Here is a 7,553-nt window from a genome sequence, read left to right as displayed (position 1 = left end):
GCATTTTCAACACCGTCAGGGCAATATCAAATGACAAGGCTGCCCATGGGTTTGAAAATCAGTCCATCATCGTTTTCTAGACTTATGACAATTGCCATGTCAGGATTGGACATGACGAGATGCCTAGTTTATCTGGATGACATTATTGTCTTCGGGAAAACTATAGAGGATCATAACAAAAATTTGATGTCCGTTTTCGAAAAACTTCGAGGCGTTAACCTTAAATTAAACCCGAAAAAGTGCAATTTTTTTTAAACAGAATTGCTTTATTTAGGCCATATGATTTCTGCGGAAGGAGTAAAACCTGACCCAGAAAAAATAAAAGTAGTGAAAAATTGGCCAAAGCCTAAAGACGCCGACCAAGTTAAGCGATTTGTAGCTTTCGCTAATTACTATCGAAAACACATTCAAAATTTCGCTAGTTTATGTTCACCATTGAATTATTTAACGAGAAAAAACATTCCATTTCAATGGAATGATAAGTGTGAACATGCATTTAATACACTTCGAGAAAAATTTTTAAATCCACCAATTCTCGATTTTCCCGACTTCTCAGAAAATAACAAATTTACTCTGCATACAGATGCATCTGGGTATGCAATCGGCGCCGTCCTTTCTAACAAGAATGGCAGACCAGTTGCTTACGCAAGTAAAACTCTGAATTCAGCAGAAAAGAATTACCCAACCATAGAAAAGGAACTTTTGGCCATAGTATGGGGTATAAGACATTTTAGACCCTACCTGTATGGGAGGAAGTTCGATGTCTTTACCGACCACAGGCCGTTAGTGTACCTTTTCTCAATGACTGATCCTTCTAGTCGACTGACAAAGTTTAGGTTGGCATTAGAAGAATACAATTTTGATGTGATTTATAAACGAGGCAAAGAGAATGTGATAGCAGACGCGTTATCACGTTTTTCATCTGACGAGTTAAAAGGAATCAACATGAAAATTAACCAAGATGCATTCGTAACAACGAGATCTAAGACAAAACAAACAGCAAATGAAACTGCAACACCAACGATGAAGGTGAATGGCCATCATTTTTCATCAGGAGGAATAGCAGAAATTATTCTTGACAATAGCATTTCTATGGAAAGTACCATGTCCGATTGTGGAAGGAGAATTATTGTAAAACCGGCAAAGTCATTGGTTCAGCTACGGCGAACTATGAAAAGCCTAAAAGAAGTATGTAAGAAAAATAACCTAAACGAGCTCGTAATAATACAAAATTCTAGAAGTGCGCACAACTTTTATAACAGTCTCTTGGAAAATAATTTGCTAGATGAGGTACCAAAAATATATGCTTTGAACAAAGGTATTAAAATAATCCAAGATGAAAAAGAAAAACTTATAATTCTCAATGATTTTCACATACTTCCCACTGCAGGGCATGCGGGAATAAAGAGAACACAAAAGACCATAAAAAGTAGATATTTCTGGAATAATATGAATAGAGATATTGAAGATTTTATTAAAAAATGCGAACTTTGTCAACGAAACAAGACCTTACCAAAAACAAAAATCCCAATGAAAATAACAACAACTGCAGAAACTGCATTTGAGAAAATTTATATGGACATAGTAGGGCCATTAATACGGTCTGAAGGGTCTGAATATATCCTAACAACGCAGTGTGAATTATCAAAATTCATAACCGCGACACCAATAGAAAATAAATCAACAGAAACAGTAGCAAAAGCTTTCATCAAAAGTGTAATTTTAAAATTTGGCGTCCCAAAAGTCATAGCATCTGACAGAGGAACAGAATTCATGTCAGGACTATTCACAAAATTAGCAGAAATTTTACGAATCGAAAAATTAAATTCAACAGCATATCACCACCAATCAATTGGTGCGTTGGAAAATTCACATAAGGTACTGGGGAATTATTTAAGAATTCAATGTGATGGTAAACTATTTCAATGGTCTGAATGGGTTCCATTCTATGAATTCGCATATAATAATACAGTACATACAGCAACAGGGTACACACCTTTCAGTTTGGTATTTGGGAAATTGGCTAACATGCCTGCAAATTTGACTGAAAATCAGAATAACGCTTACTATAATCTGGATGATTATTGCACAATATTACAACTGAAACTGAGGCATACACATGAAGAAGCAAGGAAACACCTGCTATCCCAAAAGGAAAAAAGAAAAGAACACTATGACACAGACAAGAAAGCACTAAAGTTGAATATAGGAGACCTAGTACTAATAAAAAATGAAACAGGAAACAAATTAGAAGCCAAATACAATGGTCCATATGAAGTGTTGGAAGATTTAGGAGAAAATGCAAGAGTTAAAATAAAAGACAAGGTGGACGAAGTCCACAAAGATAGGATAAAACTATTTGTAAACTAAATTAGGACGTGTGGTGGATAGAATAAGGACTTAACATTATAAACATCATAAACATAACATAACAACACTATTTTACATTTTATTAAATACGAATCATACGTATAATTTAAAAATTAAATCTATAAACTAATTTTTAAATTTATTAAGGAAGGGCGTGTGGTGGACCCGCAACATTGTATTTATCAATATTACAGTTCGTTTATGCATGCAAAGCATAAACAAACTGTATATCGAACAAAGTCCAATGTGAGGGCTCAGCGCAAGACGCTGACTCCGCACTTTCGGACTGTACTATGTTCGGTCGGTCACCGCACGCAGCACTGTAAAGAAAGTAGCAAATAGATTAGTCTTAAGTGACACACGAACGACAGCACACGTATTTTTATTCAATTAACAGATATCACAGGACCAGAGAATGGGGAATAGTTCAGTCTAGTCAGATGTCTTCAGTCAAATTGGATGGCAGATTCAAACTTCTGAGAAAATAAGTTTTTCGAAGCATGACTGTCAGTTCTGTTAACAAAAACGACATAAGCATTTTTTTTTCAACTAAGCAAATTAGCAACCCTAACAAGCCTGAGACTTTAACAACTTGTTGTCAATGAGATGCCTTTAACAAGGTGCGCTTATCACTCGATAATCGAATCGACAGGATTGATAAAAAAGGACGAATTAATTAACGTAATTAAAATAAAACAATTTTTAGAAGGGCGTTTAAACTTTCGATCCACTCGAGAGAAGAAAAAAACCGGTAGTCCACATGAAACTTAACTGATAACAGATTCTTGTTACAACAGACAAGTGACGGCAAAAGAAGGTAAACTTTCCCAATCACAAAAGCCTTTCACATGATTTTTTTTATCTTATTTTATTTTAATTCAACATATTTGAATGCCTTCAACGAAAATTAGTCCGATGGGATGGTACCCTGGTAATTAAAAACTTATTAAGTAGCACCAGGCCCCGTCATATGATACGGGGGCACGCCGATTGGGAAGGAAACAAAACACCTTTCTTTTTTCGTGGTTTCTTCCCTGAAAGTTGAAACTCCAAAAAATGAAAAAAAAAATAAATTTAAAGAAAAGATGTCTGGTGCAGTTTGTGGGATGCACTTTCCAAATTGGTTGAGTGGATGCACAAATTGTGAACTTATTCAACAAACGCTTTTATCAAACGATAACAGGACAGAGAGCCTTAGGGTGAAAATCGGGGAACATACTTTGCTCCCACGCATGTATTTGGTATTTTGTGACTGGAACCTGATTTGCCGACTGAAGGAGGAGGTGGCATTTTTGGTTGATTTTTTCGTTTTTGCATTGTGGGGGAGTTGAACAAATTAAATTGACACGGGCCTGGGGATGATTTTGAAATATCTGATCAAATTCTGAATTGAAACATATTGAAGCTTTTTTTTAAAAAGATGATTAAGATAAATTTTTTCTTCGCGAAAATAAAATCTTGATCCAGCAGTTTATTTTGTCCAATTCAAAATAATTTTTTGAAACCTAAAATTCAAAAACGAGAAGAAAATTATTCAAAATCTATAACCGTTCCTCATTAAAAAATAAAACTTCTACTCTCAACTCTATGCCCTCTACTCCCAACTGTTAACTCAAAACGAAAAACTCTCAAATAAAAACTCTAAACTCCTAACTCTCAACTCTTAAATCTTAACTCTTAACTTTAACTCTTAACTCTTAACTCTTAACTCTTAACTCTTAACTCTTAACTCTTAACTCTTAACTCTTAACTCTTAACTCTTAATTCTTAACTATTAATTCTTAACTCTTAACTCTTAACTCTTAACTCTTAACTCTTAACTCTTAACTCTTAACTCTTAACTCTTAACTCTTAACTCTTAACTCTTAACTCTTAACTCTTAACTCTTAACTCTTAACTCTTAACTCTTAACTCTTAACTCTTAACTCTTAACTCTTAACTCTTATCTCTTAACTCTTAACTCTTAACTCTTAACTCTTAACTCTTAACTCTTAACTCTTAACTCTTAACTCTTAACTCTTAACTCTTAACTCTTAACTCTTAACTCTTAACTCTTAACTCTTAACTCTTAACTCTTAACTCTTAACTCTTAACTCTTAACTCTTAACTCTTAACTCTTAACTCTTAACTCTTAACTCTTAACTCTTAACTCTTAACTCTTAACTCTTAACTCTTAACTCTTAACTCTTAACTCTTAACTCTTAACTCTTAACTCTTAACTCTTAACTCTTAACTCTTAACTCTTAACTCTTAACTCTTAACTCTTAATTCTTAACTATTAATTCTTAACTCTTAACTCTTAACTCTTAACTCTTAACTCTTAACTCTTAACTCTTAACTCTTAACTCTTAACTCTTAACTCTTAACTCTTAACTCTTAACTCTTAACTCTTAACTCTTAACTCTTAACTCTTAACTCTTAACTCTTAACTCTTAACTCTTAACTCTTAACTCTTAACTCTTAACTCTTAACTCTTAACTCTTAACTCTTAACTCTTAACTCTTAACTCTTAACTCTTAACTCTTAACTCTTAACTCTTAACTCTTAACTCTTAACTCTTAACTCTTAACTCTTAACTCTTAACTCTTAACTCTTAACTCTTAACTCTTAACTCTTAACTCTTAACTCTTAACTCTTAACTCTTAACTCTTAACTCTTAACTCTTAACTCTTAACTCTTAACTCTTAACTCTTAACTCTTAACTCTTAACTCTTAACTCTTAACTCTTAACTCTTAACTCTTAACTCTTAACTCTTAACTCTTAACTCTTAACTCTTAACTCTTAACTCTTAACTCTTAACTCTTAACTCTTAACTCTTAACTCTTAACTCTTAACTCTTAACTCTTAACTCTTAACTCTTAACTCTTAACTCTTAACTCTTAACTCTTAACTCTTAACTCTTAACTCTTAACTCTTAACTCTTAACTCTTAACTCTTAACTCTTAACTCTTAACTCTTAACTCTTAACTCTTAACTCTTAACTCTTAACTCTTATCTCTTAACTCTTAACTCTTAACTCTTAACTCTTAACTCTTAACTCTTAACTCTTAACTCTTAACTCTTAACTCTTAACTCTTAACTCTTAACTCTTAACTCTTAACTCTTAACTCTTAACTCTTAACTCTTAACTCTTAACTCTTAACTCTTAACTCTTAACTCTTAACTCTTAACTCTTAACTCTTAACTCTTAACTCTTAACTCTTAACTCTTAACTCTTAACTCTTAACTCTTAACTCTTAACTCTTAACTCTTAACTCTTAACTCTTAACTCTTAACTCTTAACTCTTAACTCTTAACTCTTAACTCTTAACTCTTAACTCTTAACTCTTAACTCTTAACTCTTAACTCTTAACTCTTAACTCTTAACTCTTAACTCTTAACTCTTAACTCTTAACTCTTAACTCTTAACTCTTAACTCTTAACTCTTAACTCTTAACTCTTAACTCTTAACTCTTAACTCTTAACTCTTAACTCTTAACTCTTAACTCTTAACTCTTAACTCTTAACTCTTAACTCTTAACTCTTAACTCTTAACTCTTAACTCTTAACTCTTAACTCTTAACTCTTAACTCTTAACTCTTAACTCTTAACTCTTTATTCTTAACTCTTAACTCTTAAATATTAACTCTTAACTCTTAACTCTAAACTCTTAACTCTCAATTCTCAACTTTCAACTCTCAACTCTCAACTCTCATCTCTTTATTCTCAAGTCTCTACACTCAGTCTCAACTTTCAACTTCAAGTCTGACTGCTCAGCTCTCAGCTCACAAATTTCATCACTCAAAATTCAATCCTCAACTCTCTCCTCCCATCTCTCAACCAGTGATGTCAACCTTCCAGATTTTATCTGGATCTTCCAGACTTTTTGGACTTTTGCCAGACATTTTTTTAGGATTCCAGACTTCCAGACTTTTGACATTTCTTCCAGACAATTCCAGACTTTTGGGTTTGGACATAAATTGTTCTAAAAAAATTATGGAAATTCAAAATGGTCATGCAAGGAATATTTAAATAAGGTAGTGTCGAGAGCCATATTGGACCGACATGAGAACTCGCTGGCGAGAGATTAAATAAATAGTCCAGTCTCTTTCAGCCTGGATTCCAACAGAACCAGACGTGTTTTGTATCTTATCAATAACTAAGAAACTCCATTTTAAATATTTTTTATAAAAAGTAATTAAATCATGTGTAACCATCCGGACACATCAGCTGGTAGTTATTAATTGTTCAACTGATTGTCATGATTTTTATCCAACCGGTTTACCATATTCAATTCTTATGCAGAACAATTAACATCAATTAATGATTGTTAACTCGATTAACTAAAATGCCAATAAATATTTGTGGTTTTTGTAGGGAATAAGGATAGGAAACAATAGTATTAAAATTAAAGGAATGACGAAAATGGAATAGTACAACAAAATGTAGATAGAATACATTGAGGTACTCGTCAGTTCAAATATATTGAAGAGGGCTTTATATAGCGGATGAATAGCCCCTTGGAATAATTGAGAACAAGCGAATCGAAGATTTAGAGAGTGCGAGAGAGGATCAGATATTCTCCAATAAGCGCGATAAGATTGTGTAGCGTTTCTCCAGAGTAGGGGAAAAAAAAAAAAAGAAAGTTGAACGAGAACCGAGGGAAGCGTGAGTTTAGAGAAGATTTTTTCGAATTTCGATGGTCTATTTTATATAAAAATTACTCGAAAATTCAACTTTTTTCGTACCGATCTTTAAGAGCAAGAATCCTTCTAGAATAATATGTTTAAAAGTGGAAAATTTCCAGCAAATTCTCCGAGTTATCAACAAAAAAAAAGCAAATTTCCTAGTAAATTAGGAGATTTTTCGTGATTGTGACGTCGCAGTTTGTACTAATACTAGAGCAGGACTGCCTTGTACCTTCTTTATATTCCTGGATGGTCATGGTATTATATGGCAGAAAATGATTAATGTTAAATTGAGAGTCAAACAGAACACGTAACTGATAGTGTTAGAAACAAACGATTAGTGCCTATCTGCAACATTGGGATCTGGCGACCAAAAAAAAAACGGTCACCACCTTCCCAAATACAAGCTATCCAGACATTTTCAGACATTTCCAGACATTTTTTCAAAATCTTCCAGACTTTTTCGAAAAACAGTTGGCAACCCTGCTCTCAATTCTCTTCTCACAGCTTTCACT

The sequence above is a fragment of the Uranotaenia lowii genome, chromosome 3, assembly GCF_029784155.1.
Source record: "Uranotaenia lowii strain MFRU-FL chromosome 3, ASM2978415v1, whole genome shotgun sequence".
NCBI classification, from domain to species: Eukaryota; Metazoa; Arthropoda; class Insecta; order Diptera; family Culicidae; genus Uranotaenia; species Uranotaenia lowii.
This window is presented reverse-complemented; position numbering follows the sequence as displayed.